At 43.4% G+C, this 14,379-nt stretch overlaps 1 protein-coding gene across 2 annotated transcripts in view; it reads left to right on the top strand.

Moving 5' to 3' along the window:
- Nucleotides 1–14,379, top strand: part of PPARGC1A (PPARG coactivator 1 alpha) — a 662,475-nt gene that overhangs the window by 164,354 nt on the left and 483,742 nt on the right. The window lies entirely within an intron of this gene.

Below are 14,379 nucleotides of genomic sequence, written 5' to 3'. Positions count from 1 at the left end.
TCAGGGTCTTTTCCAGGGAGTCTTCTCTTCTCCTGTGGTGGCCAAAGTATTGGAGCCTCAGCTTCAGGATCTGTCCTTCCAGTGAGCACTCAGGGCTGATTTCCTTCAGAATGGATAGGTTTGATCTTCTTGCAGTCCATGGGACTATCAAGAGTCTCCTCCAGCACCATATTTTAAAAGCATCAATTCTTCGGCGATCAGCCTTCTTTATGGTCCAGCTCTCACTTCCATACATCACTACTGGGAAAACCATAGCTTTAGCTATACGGACCTTTGTTGGCAAAGTGATGTCTCTGCTTTTTAAGATGCTGTCTAGGTTTGTCATTGCTTTTCTCCCAAGAAGCAGGCGTCTTTTAATTTCATGGCTGCTGTCACCATCTGTAGTGATCATGGAGCCCAAGAAAGTAAAATCTCTCACTGCTGACTATATATATATATATATATATATAGATTCCAAATTGCTCTTTAACACGGAACATCACCACAAGAGAATAATCATGGAAGCCATCGAGATAGAGAAACACCCTCACAACATGAACAAGCGTGACGACACATCCCGCTTGCCAGACATCTGGAAATTAGCCCTCCCCACAAAAACTGACACCAGATCCAGAGGCACACAGAACGCCAACACCAATCAACCACACCAGACCCAAACCCAGACCCTCTCCACAGATGAATTACAGACACCATCCAGTAGCCAATCCATGGTGGCACCTCCGGATGCTGCACCCCCCTGCAATCCCTACACAGATCTGGCTGACACAAGCCACAAAACCACAGCTCGCCCCTATACACGAAGCCAAGCCAGAGCACAACTAAGTACAGTACAGCCATCTTCTCAGGAAAACTCTTCACAAAGTTCAAGAGGTCAAGACACAAAGACTTTAACAACTAATCCACACCTAATGACCCACCTAAGTGGTACTCAGGATATCACTCAAGAAATCACTCAAGATATCTCTCAAGTAATTAAGGAACAAAAGAAGAAAAGGCACACTAGCCTGGGAACTTCCTCTCTGCCCAGAACATTGGAGGCTATACACCACACCCCCTCTACAGTATTTATAGGAACTCAAACACTGAGATCCTGCTCTGTTCCAGTAACAAGAAGCCGAAAGCACCAGCCTGAAGATGACGAGTGAGACCTCGTCGAAACGTCGCCTAGACACCCCAACTTTTACACGGGAAGACACCCGAGGACACCAAAACCTGCATTCCTGTACCCGTGAAAATCTACGAAAGCATATATATATATATATATATATATATTCCTATAACTAAATAGCTTTTGGGAATCAAGGCAGTTGTTACGGCTACAGCTGTCAACCCTTCAACAAACTTGTATACATGTTTATGACCCAGTCCATCCCTTAATTTTCAATGGATGAAAGAGACCTGTAGATAATCAATTTACTGATAAATAATTTCAAAGGCACAAAGAATCTCAGCATGTTTTAAAGGCTTTCCTTTCACATAAACTCCAGGCAAGGACAAGCTCTCCATATCTGAGGACTAGACGTTGACCGATATGAAAAAGGGAACTGGGATTATCTGGGAAATTACATTCTGGTAAGTTTAAGGTCTGCTGTAAGTAAAACTAATGGAAAGCATCAGAATTGCCAAGCACGTAGAACAAGTCTTGCTGAAGACAGTTTCAATGTGGGTATGTCCTCTCTCACTATTCTTGTTGAGTGGTTCAACAAGCACACCGATACAGGTGATACAGTCAACATTGTGTACTTAGATTTTCAAAAAAGCTTTTGATAAAGTTCCTCACCAAAGACTCCTGGATATGTTTAATGGCGGTCCTCTTATGGGTCAGTAACTACTTAAGGAACAGAGAGCAGACAGTATAGATAAGCAGACTGTTCTGCAAATGTAGACAGTGGACTCTCCCAACGATTGGTATCAACTTGTTCATACATGACCTAGAGTTAGGGGTGAGAAAGGAGATAGCCAAGTTTTCTGCTGATACCCAATTGCCACAGGATGCTGGACTAGATGAACCTGTGTAGCAGCAGGGTTCTTATATTCTTATACCTGCCCCCCAGCAAGGGCAAAGACATTTGCCATTCCAGGTATAATGCTAACTAATATAACTAAGCTTATTATAGAAAATGAGAATGTGATAGCTCTTGCTCATAGCAGAGATTCCTGCTCCTTATTTTTGTTTCTTTTTCAAGGGTACAGTGAAAAGCCTTTTCCGTACTGGTAAAGTTGTTTGAACTATTGCTGCTTGTGGCCATCAGGGAGCACTGCACAAACGTGGTTCCAAGTTACTGCCCCACTGCCTCTTTGTTCTACAGCACAACATCACGTTTCTTGCCACTCACAACCTTGTTAAGGTCATGGTTAAGAGCTCCAAAATAAAAGGCTTAGCAAATATGCCCTGAAAACACTTGCCTAGGTGGAAACCTCACTTTGCATAATTTGAAACCCAATCTCCATGACATGCTTCCATTGCAACAGCTGAGTTGAAGGAGATGGAAAACGAAAAGAGATTGGATCAGGAGGCCCTCACCGTCTTCGAACTCAGTGTGCTGTGTGAGTGAAATGTCACATTCCAGAAGGTCCTGGAATTAATAGTCTTGGTGTCGCATCACACACGACAGGCTCTGGTCACATGATGCATTACCCTGCTCCCCTGCTGGAAGGGGCCTAAAATAAGAAAGGCATATGCTTCATTTAGGAGCATTGTGGCGCAGTCGCCAAGATGTGCATAACCTTGGGGGAGTGCTATAATATGATCAGTTTGGATTCACACCCAACCATAGCTGTCAACTTACAGATTTGAAAATAAGGGACCAGCAGCCTCGAAAATAAGGGATCAGCAGCCAAAATAAGGGATCAACAATTACTTTGATAAAATACATATTTTGTTGCGTGCAAATGGCTTTAGATACCTATTAGGTCCATAAATTACCATATAGCATATATTCAACACAAAAAACAGCAACATTTTGTTGTTGACAAAGGACAGCTGGACATAGAAAGGGCCCCATTACCTTCAGTAGCTTATTAAAGGGACATAATAAGGGACAGCAGCGGGACATGGCGCTGGGATAAGGAACTGTCTCGCCAAATAAGGGACGCTTGACAGCTATGCACCCAACTATCTGCTTCTGAATAGGAAGAGGAAAGTGTCTCCCCCCCCCCCAGGGTGCTGTGTTATTTTTCAGGAAACGAAAAGAAGGCTGTTGTCCTGTCTGTGGGCTACATAACGCATAATGCAATCTTAGTGTCGAACTTTTATGGTTTTCTGTTTCTAAAAGTAACAGGTTTTCTTCTTTGTTGGAGGAAGGAAGGCAGGCAGGCAGGAAGGAAGGTAGGAAAAGAAACACATATCTGCAATAGGTAGTTTGGGTTTTTTCTTGGAAGCTAGGCATGCAAAGATACGGCTACTTTGAGCACTGCAGAAATTCTCATAATGTGATTACCAATTGTATGGTACTTTCCAAAATTGCAGTTCTCAGAATTGTCTCCATTGTGACTGCAGGTGAGGCCGTGAAATAATCACATTCCACATTTAGAAATTTCTGGTGGCTTCATATGCGACCAAATTAGCCACATTTGGAGATCCCTACATTATAAGAAATTTTTTAAAAGGTTTGGGAGGTGAAACAACTGAAGATGTTGTTTTTATGCTCTGCCTTGTAATTTTTTTAAAAAAATCAACACCTCTAGGGATGACATCCAGTGGAATGGGCTTCAACTTCCACAATGGGATTTCCCTCTTCTCTCCTCCCCCCTAAACCCCATGCCTGCTACCCAAATCTGCTCTGAAGAGTTGAGGGATGAGATTCTGAGGGGCTGCAGGGGGCAGGAAAATAAGAATACAGTGGTACCTCAGGTTACATACGTTTCAGGTTACAGACTCCGCTAACCCAGAAATAGTGCTTCAGGTTAAGAACTTTGCTTCAGGATGAGAACAGAAATCATGCTCCGGCGGCGCGGTGGCAGCAGGAGGCCCCATTAGCTAAAGTGGTGCTTCAGGTTAAGAACAGTTTCAGGTTAAGAACGGACCTCCGGAACAAATTAAGTATTTAACCCGAGGTACCACTGTAAGTCCTATTGCATGAGCAGAAGTCTGTTTGTGTGACATTAGAGTTTCCCCTAGCAGTGGTTCTAACAGAGCTTAGAAATGCATTTCAAGTACTTACGTTTACTTTGAATAGCTGAATTTCTGATTGCCATCTGGACACAGGAATCTACCTATTCTGATTCAGGCCAGTCGTCATCTAGTTCAATATGGTCTAATGTCAACTCTGACTGGTAGAAACTACTCAGGATTTCCCAAAGAGGTTTTCCCATGACCTTCTTACTATATGACCATTGAACTGATGATGTAGAGGATGGAACTTACTTGATAACTTGCGAACCATATGCTCCGCTACTGAGTTATAGCCCTTCAGTTAATGAATGGTTTTCTGAAGTCCGGTGGATGCTTTTGAGTTGGCATATTATATTTACTTTGTGCAAAACAAGCATAAATAATTGCATTATTGGTCAGCATGTGCTACCTTTTTTATAAACAATAATATTAGAAGTGCCGAGAGACATTCGGATAAGCCTGTTAATTGACTTACAGAAAATATATATTTATCTCTCCCTCTCTTGGTTTCCATTTTGTTTCTGATTATTCATGCAGATTTACCACTGCGGTGAAGCTCTGTGCTTTATTTTTATTATGCATTTAGAAGTAAAACTTGCAGAGAGATCCTCCCCCCGCTGCCCCTGAGAGTTTAGGAAGTAACAGCACACCAGGAGGCAAACGTTTTGTATTTATTTATTAATTAAAAAACCCCACAAATTTATATACTGCTGTATCATGCAGCTTTTAAGAAAGCCTCTCCTCCTCCAGGAGGGGAGGGACTGTGAGCGGGAACAGTTTCCCGGCCCCGGCCCTGCATCGTCGCTGGCGCGCCACGCCCCCCAGAAGAACAACCAATCGGGTGGCAGCTCGGGGGTGTGGTTTAGCCGCTCAAATGCGGCCGCGCCAGCTCTCGCCGCCATTGCGCCGCCAATCTCTTCAAGTCACCCACCCACCACTCCCTTTAGGGCTTAGCTGCTCGCGTGACCTTGCTATGGACCTATGGTTGGTCGCCCTGGTTGCCCGGGGGGCCTGGTAGGAGTTTTTCCAATTGGCGAATTGGCACCGGCCTCTTGGTTTTTTCCGCCTACCTCGTAGCAATCGTCACAACCTCCTTGGTGTTTAGCGGTTAGGCATTGGAATCTGTTGTTGGTGTATGGAGGGGCAAGGTGTGGCCATTGCCTACCCCTTCAATTTTGGGTATTCCGTTAAAGGAATCCTGCGGTCGTGGATTGTGTCCGATGCCTGTGTGGCGGGGGGCCATGGCACGACCCTCGGTGACATCAGGGGAGAGCTTATAGTTGTATTTGCATCAACAGGCTCCCCCTACTGGTGGATAACCCTTGTCAGACTCACCCCTCTCCGAGTGGGTGGAGTCAAGGTTTGCTGTTGTCCAGTGCCTAAGCCAATACCTCTCACATGCTGTAATCAATAAAGTTGTGGCTTTTTTCTAGCCCATTAACCTAATATCCTGTGTCAACGTGCCTTTATTATTCCCAAGCGGGGAACGGGTCCTCGAATCACAATCCAATGATAAGGTACAAATATAGGCTATAAATATAGATTTAGTCCCACTTTCAAAGAATCTCAGCTTACAGGAGTGAGGAACCCTAGGTTAAAGGAAACAAAAAGCATTAATGGCTTGAAGTTGCCTTATTTAGACATTAAATGGCTAATGGTGCTAAACACTGAGCTGCTATCTGTTACTGTTTGTTTCGGTTTACGAGAAAATAAGAGCTGTAGAATTCTTCTGACTTCTTTTTGTGAATGGAACGTTCATCTCTCTGTACAATTTTCTTGAAAATAATTAAATAATAATAAAATAAATTTAAATATAACCCAAACTACAAGATATGCACCTGGACAGAACTGAGTAATGATTCTAGTACTTTCATGGTTCTCTTGCATCTGGGATTTTGATTTCCATTGCTTGTACTGCGATCTTACACTTTTTGTGTTGCTAAATCAAGATGAGTTATGTCACTTGCAGCTTTTTGTATTTTTACAAAATTATAGTTCAAGGCTTGTGATTAAGTTATTACCAGATCTATACGTCTTTGGCAGTATATTCAGATTGACTTTTAATGGGATTCAGATAGAAATTATTGAGCTTTCTTTGTTGAGCTTTCAGAGAGAGAGGGGAGAGGGAGTAGGGAAAGAAAATAACTTTGAACTAGCTCAGGAAATAAAGCTATACTGTCCATTAAGCTTAAATGGATAATCCCCCCCCCCCAAAAAAGCCTAGTTTCTCTACAACCATCCTATTTAGAAAATGAACAGCGATTTGATTAATAAACAAATGCAATAGCTTATGAGAAGGCCATTGTATTACATATTTTACAGTATATAAAACATCGATGGGACAAGTGAAACAGTACTTTTATTACTACTGACCTAGGTTTGTAAAGCAGTTTGTGAACTTCTGAAGGCTTTTCCAGACTTCACCTTGTCCCATCCCTTTCTCCTGGGGAAAACTGTTCTTTTGTGCTCAGTTTTTGCGATTGTGAAGGTCAGCCGGGTTTTCTGCAGATTGCCTTTTGTTCCGATTTAAAGCTAGCTGTTTTTGGGTGATGGCATATCGCTGAGCACCTCCTGTAGCTTTTTAGGTAGTAAAAGGGGAAATAGTTCCAAATTAATAAGCCTACTTGTGTGTGTGGGTGTGTGTGGGTGTGTGTGTATATGTATGTATGTATGAACAGTGGTACCTCGGGTTACATACGCTTCAGGTTACATACGCTTCAGGTTACAGACTCCGCAAACCCAGAAATAGTGCTTCAGGTTAAGAACTTTGCTTCAGGATGAGAACAGAAATCGTGCTCCGGCAGCAGGAGGCCCCATTAGTGAAAGTGGTGCTTCAGGTTAAGAACAGTTTCAGGTAAAGAATGGACCTCCGGAACGAATTAAGTACTTAACCTGAGGTACCACTGTATTTGGATGCCAGTTTTTTTAGATTTAGAGACCACCAGCCTTTCCAAGTGGGAAGATTTTGGATTTAGAGACAGTGCTATGGGCACTAGTAACAAAATTGTAGCCACGGGGAGCTGTGGGGAGAAGTCATTGTTGGGTCTCCCCAAGCAAGACAACCTCATGTTTACCATGGGAGTTCAGCTATGTCCTGCTGTTGCTGATTATTGTGATGCAGCTGTTAAAGGCACAAGAACCCGATTTCCCCCAGTGCTAACCCTAAACTAAAGCCTAGGTTGCCACACCTTGCCTGGTTACCTGGGAGTAAGTCCCATTAAACACAAATACTTACTTCTGAGTGGACACTTACATTGTTGCACTGTAAGTTAACCATAAAGTGAATTCTTAATGATGACCTGGACATTCATTGAGCCTCTCTGCAAAGTTTTCACATTCGGCAAGGGGATTTGTTAATGCTCACCTGCATTTATTGTGGTATTCAACTCTTTGACTCAAAACAGACCTAGTAAAACCAATGGACCTGGCTTAGTCAAACACACTCATTTCTGTGGGTCTGCTCAGATTCAAGCTTAGTTGAGTGCCACCCAGTAACTTAGAGGGAGTACCTGATGAAAGGTGCTATGTGTCAAAATAATAATAATAATAATAATAATAATAATAATAATAATAATTTTTTATATATATCCCACCTTTCCTGGTTCAAAAACTGGGCTCAGGGCTGCTAACAACAAATTTAAAACACTTAATTATAAAAGCAGCGTAAAATACAGTATGAAAACATGAATAACAATAAAATTCAAAATTCAAAAATCAGTTTAGGGGAAATAAGCATTAGAAAATCCCCAGGGCTAGCTGGCTGAATTGGTCCTACCAAAGGGGAGAATTTGCTGTGGGGTCTCAGAGCGGGTGATCTTCATAAAAGGGGAGGGGGAGGGAAAGGAAGAGAAGGGAAATAAAAGATCAGGATGAATTCAAATTAAAGGCCAGACAGAATAGCTCTGTCTTACAGGCCCGGCAGAAGGAGGTTAAATCCTGCAGGACCCTGTTCTCATGGGACACAGCATTCCACCAGGTCGGGGCCATCACTGAGAAGGCCCTGGCCCTAGCCCTGCCCCTGGTGGAGGATAGTCTGACTTCCTTAGGGCCCGGGACCTCTAAACTATGGTTATTCATGGACCTTAAGGTCCTCTGTGGGGCATACCAGGAGAGATGGTCTTGTATATACGAGGGCCCTAAGCCCTCGTATGTAAGAGAGTGTCGGTGAGGTAAACCTGCATCTCTGAGGGATTCTGACAAAACTGGACTATGAAGAACAAAACATTGAAAGTGAAAACTTGATGAAACACATTGTTCTTTAATTGGATGGATGAAAGAAGTGAAATGTACCTATTCCAACATTATCTTAAGTGCAGAGACAAAATTAAATCGGAGTAGTAGAGTGGTGGGACAGTGGCTGAGATGAGTGAAATAAGTTGATTGAATGAGGCAATTGGCCTGTGTGCTTCAGTCTCGTCTGCTGAAAAATTTGCTGTTTTTCCAAGTCTGCAGACAGGAGTCTTTTCCGTCCCTGCTACCTGGGATCCTTTCAAGTGGAGATTTGGGTGACTGAGCTTTTGACCTGCATGCAATGCCCGTGATCTGCCACTGAGTTCTGGCTCCTTTAGGCATGAACTCGCAAAACGTGGCAGGAACAGACAACTTAACTATGCTCATGAAAAGTCATGAATGTGCTAAAGTGCCTTGCTGGGAGCTTAAAACAATTGAATCCCTGTCACCTCATAGTCTTTAATCAATCAATGCAAAATTGCTTTATTTTCATTTTTGATGAAATTAGCAAATAACTTGTAAACAGAAAATAAAATTAATAGTGTGCTGTTCAATAATAATAATAATAAAACCCCCATCATGCTTACCTCAGCCTTGTAGCTATTTTGCCCTCCTGCAGGGGCTATTTTAATTAGCAGCATGAGTTTTTGGATAGTTTAATTTATTTTATGATTGTGGTTCTTTCTTTCTTTTTGTTATATTCTCTTATGGAAGGGGAGTTTATAAGCTGCCTGGGTAATCAGCAATAATATTTCAACAATGGCTGTTAAAGCAGAATGTCCTGTGTGATGTATCCTATCACACTTTTAGCAGGATGGTTCCCCTCCTCCTTCCAAATTGCTTTCTGCTGAAAACAGCAAAGGGCGACATTATGAAGACCAGGTCATTAAAAGAGTAAACAAACATTTAATTAATCCCCCACTCTTTTATGATTTCGTAGATCTCATGAAATCCAAGGTCATGAAAGGACCATCTGATTAACTGGGATACACCATTTGCATGAGAGAGACCAACTCCATTTTCTAAAAGCCTAAGCAGTGATGGTCTGGGGAACGTCAGTCCCAGGGACCAAATAAGCTATGGCTGGTGACTGATGCAAATAAAGATTCATTCATTCATTCATTCATTCATTCAAAGAAGGTCTGCCAGGTTTCTCTATCTGGCCTTCAGGGCTCTTCCCAGACCATGTCCCTCCTGCATCCTTCACTGGCAGTGCTCTGCACCATCCTCTAGTGACTTTATGTAGCTAGAATGTGACCTTCAACTACGTTGGCTCCCAGTACGTTTCCGAGCACAATTCAAAGTGTTGGTGCTGACCTTGAAGGCCCTAAACAGCCTCGGTCCAGTAGACCTGAAGGAGCGTCTCCACCCCCATCACTCTACCCGGATACTGAGGTCCAGCACCGAGGGCCTTCTGGCGGTTTCCTCACTGCGAAAAGCCAAATTACAGGGAACCAGGCAGAGGGCCTTCTCGGTAGTGGTGCCCTCCCTGTGGAACGCCCTCCCACCAGATGTCAAAGAGAACAACAACTACCAGACTTTTAGAAGACATCTTAAGGCAGCCCTATTTAGGGAAGCTTTTAGTGTTTGATGTATTGCAGTATTTTAATATTTATTTGGACGCCGCCCAGAGTGGCTGGGGAAGCCCAGCCAGATGGGCGGGGTATAAATAATAAATTATTATTATTATTATTATTAATTATTATTATCATTATTATTAATGCTCCCTTGCTTGTCTGGATGGAGAATGGTCTGCATCTGGCCACACCCACTTCTACCATTTCCGCCATTGGTATGCAGCCCCCAGAAGGAAGTTTACACATGAGGAAGTGTAGTCCTTAAGAGGTTCCCATCCACTACACTTGAACATGCAGGTATGTGTGTGTGAGAGCATAGGGGCATGAGTATTGGAAGCACATTTGAAAGCTTCCTCTGGAGAAAGCCCATCCATGCGTATGACCGGGTCGTCCACCTTTTAAAAAACTTCAAAGCAAGACCAGGGAGTTTCAAAACTGCTTGAAAATGGGGTGTTTTTCTCCAGTCTACATTGCTGGGGAAATATCGGGGTTCATGTCCAATTGTCAGTAAAACAGGACATTGCAAGGCGTTGCAAAGCTGGTGCGACATAACTTCTACCAGCAATGTAAAGGTAGAGGACCCCTGGATGGTAAGTCCAGTCAATGGGGAATGCGGGTAGCGCTGTGGTCTAATCCACTGAGGCTCTTGGGCTTGCCGATCGGAAGGTCGGCAGTACAAATCCCCATGACATAGTGAGCTCCCATTGCTCTGTCCCAGTTCCTGCCAACCTAGCATTTCTAAAGCATACCAGTGCCAGTAGATAAATAGGTACTGCTGCAGTGGGAAGGTAAACAACATTTCTGTGCGCTCTGACACCCGCCACGGTGTTCCGTTGCTCCACAAGCGGTTTAGTCATGCTGGCCACATGACCTGGAAAGCTGTCTGTGGACAAACGCTGGCTCCCTTGGACTGAAAGCGAGATAAGCGCTATAACCCCATAGTCGCCTTTGACTGGACTTAACCATCCAGGGGTCCTTTATCTTTTTACCTCCAACCAGCAAGTAGTAAGGGATGCCACACCAAATATGAAAATGAAGCATTTGTACACTTAGAAACAAATGGAAGCAAAGGAGCGGTTATATCCATATATAGCAATACTGCATTTTTCTAGCTTATACAGTGGTACCTTGGGTTACATATGCTTTAGGTTACATACGCTTCAGGTTACACACTCCGCTAACCCAGAAATAGTTCTTCAGGTTAAGAACTTTGCTTCAGGATAAGAACAGAAATCGGGCTTTGGTGGCGCGGCAGCAGCAGGAGACCCCATTAGCTAAAGTGGTGCTTCAGGTTAAGAACAGTTTCAGGTTAAGTACAGACTTCCGGAACGAATTAAGTACTTAACCTGAGGTACCACTGTACTGGTTTAATCACAAAGCATAGCAATTTCCTTATATTTCCTTCCTTCCTGCTTCTTCAGTATCTTCTGCGTACATGTTGTTCCACCCTCCTCTCAAAGTTCTCTTGAAAACCCAGCCTCCACATCCCATCCTTCACTTGCTCAGCCCTTCTCACACGTTTCAACTTACATTCTGTACTTTCTCTGACAACACACACTCTTCAAAGCGGCTAAGACAAGCTTGAGGAGGATGGGGGTGTTATTTAGATTGGAGGAAGTGTGGGAGACGGAGAATTGAACCGTGAATGAACATGAGGCCACCACTTTGCTGAAGTCCCGGTGTGGGTGTGGGTTTTGAACAGCAGCATTAGACAGCACCTTGGGCTCTGTTTTGGAATGAAGATAGGATATACCAGTGGAAGCTGACTTCAGAAGAGGACCAGCTAGTCTGCTGCCGTCTGGTGTTGTGGAGGACACTGTCCTGTTGCCAGCAAGAGTCATTGTACAGTCTCTTTGTGCTTGGAGTTGGGGAGAGGGCATAATCTTGCCCTCCCGACCTCCAGGTTGCAAAATATATTGGCTGACCCTGATATGTCACTGAATACAAGTTCCTAGGAAAGGGGGCAAACATCAATGGAAGACCTTCATGCCCAGTTTGTGGACTTCCTGGACTTAGCCAGTGTGGTGTAGTGGTTAAGAGCAGTGGACTCGTAATCTGGTGAACCGGGTTCGCGTCCCCGCTCCTCCACATGCAGCTGCTGGGTTACCTTGGGCTAGTCACACTTCTCTGAAGTCTCTCAGCCCCACTCACCTCACAGAGTGTTTGTTGTGGGGGAGGAAGGGAAAGGAGAATGTTAGCCGCTTTGAGACTCCTTCGGGTAGTGATAAAGCGGGATATCAAATCCAAACTCTTCTTCTCTTCTAGCTAGCAAGAAACAGAATGCCCAGAGTAGATTGCCCCTTGGTTTGATCCAGTAAGGCAACACTTAACATTTATTACATTAAATATACAGCACAGGTGATGCTCAAATGAAATGTTGCCATGAGCTTATTTATTTAATTAAATGTTGTGTTTGTTTTTGAATTGTATTTGGACGCATCTGGCGCAGTGACTTATATTAGCCTCTTCTTCTGTCGTTGTGTGTTTAGAGTGTCTTGTATTACTCATATCCATTTTTAAGAAGCCTGTATTTGCAAATGTTAATGCAGCGTTTGCACGCCTTGCTGTGCATCTGTGAGAGTGCAGTGGATGCTAATGTAGCATATTGCAGTTGCTTTGACCTAAGCACCAACCACGAAAGTTTAATGTAATCTTCTCCAGTGGAACCCAACAGTCATACAGGTGTAAGCACAAGTCAGTGTTCACACAGTGACCTGTGCAAAATGGATGCAGATATATTTTATCTGACACTGAGGTGTCATTTTACAGAGGCAGCCCAGCTGAATAATAAGTAAGATGCTTCTTTATTCCTGAAAACAGAAGTCAGTGAAAGGCAGTGTTTTAGCATTACGGCATCAAAGCTAAATTAGAGTTCTGCAGCCAAACACATTGGACACAAAATGTCTTCATTCCTAGTACCCAGCAGTGGCGTAGTGTGGGGGGTGCAGGGGGGGCCGGCCGCACCGGGCGCAACATCTGGGGGTTAGGGTTAGGGGGCGCAAATCCACGGGTTAGGGGGCACAAATCCACGGGTTAGGGGGCGCAAATCCACGGGTTAGGGGGCGCAAATTACTTGCCTTGCCCTGGGTGCTGACAACCCACGCTACGCCACTGGTACCCAGGTCTCTGCGATTTCTGCCTGGCACCTTTCCTCCCTGTCCTCTTTTTGACAGACTCACTCTGCCTCAGATCACTGGATAAGAGTGCAGATCTTTCACCTCTGTTTTCTTCCCTTATTGTGACATTGTAATGGATATGGAAAAACAAGAAGCTTAGAATGTTGCAAATGCTAGCAGTGACATTTAGGAATGGTGGCAATCATGGTGCTTAACTTCCAGATGCCAAGTTGAGACCTGTTAGTTGTGTATGATAAGGGAACACCTAGCTACTTTAAATGAATTCAAATTTCCAGGACCTGATGAGCTGCACCCAGAGTAGAAGCTTGCGGGTGTAATCACAAAGGCTCTGTCTATAATATTTGAGAATCTGTGGAGAACAGGTGAGGTCCCTGCAGACTGGAAATGGGCAAATATTGCCCCCATCTTCAAAAAGGGGGGAAAGAAGACCCAGGTAACCACCAACCGGTCAGCTTGATGTCGATACCAGGAAAGGTGCTAGAACAGATATTTAACAGTTGGTCTGTGAGCACTGAAAAAAGGATGTTGTGATTACCAAGACATAGCACTGGTTTCTCAAAAACAAGTCATGCCAGATGAAACTCATTTCTTTTTTTCTTTTTTCTTTTTGATAAAGTTACAATTGGTGGATGAGGGGAATGCTTTGCATGCAGTGTATATTGGCTCCCAACCCCCCAATTTTTTTATTGATTCTCCAATTTTATATCACACAGAAAATATAAAAAAACCACAAACAAAAAACCATACATTTATCCTAACTATAATAATTCCATTTCTGTTAACATTGTTAAGTGACTTCCTTGAATCCCCCTAGCTGAGTTTCCATATAGTCGATTGTAGCAGTTTTCCAAAACTATTTTCACCTAAAATTTTACTTAGTCAATTTACATTTTTCTTTCTTTTCATTTTAGCTTTAACATAGTATTTTACAGCATCACATATTTAAATCCTAGGCCTATTTGGTACTTGCAGGTAATTCTATTTATGTTATCTTAACATATTTAGCTAAATATTCTTTGAATTTCTTCCATTCTTCCTGATACTCCTCCTCCTTCTGGTCACGGACTCTTCCGGTCAGGTCGGCTACCTCCCCAAAATCCATCATCTTCATCTGCCATTCCTCCACTGCTGGTACTTCTTGTAGTTTCAAATTTTTAGCCAACAAAATTCTAGCTGCAGTTGTGGCATAGTGTATATTGGCTTTTGACATAGCCCCCCATGATAGTCAGTGGAGGACTTCTTGTGGAGAAGCTGATAAAATGTGGGTTGGACAAGGTAACTCTTAGGTGGATTTGTAGCTGGTTGTCTGACCAAACCTAAA

The sequence above is a fragment of the Podarcis erhardii genome, assembly GCF_964252035.2.
Source record: "Podarcis erhardii genome assembly, chromosome: 9".
Lineage (NCBI taxonomy): Eukaryota > Metazoa > Chordata > Lepidosauria > Squamata > Lacertidae > Podarcis > Podarcis erhardii.
Note: the sequence above shows the minus strand (reverse complement) of the source record. Positions and strands in the feature narration are given on the sequence as shown.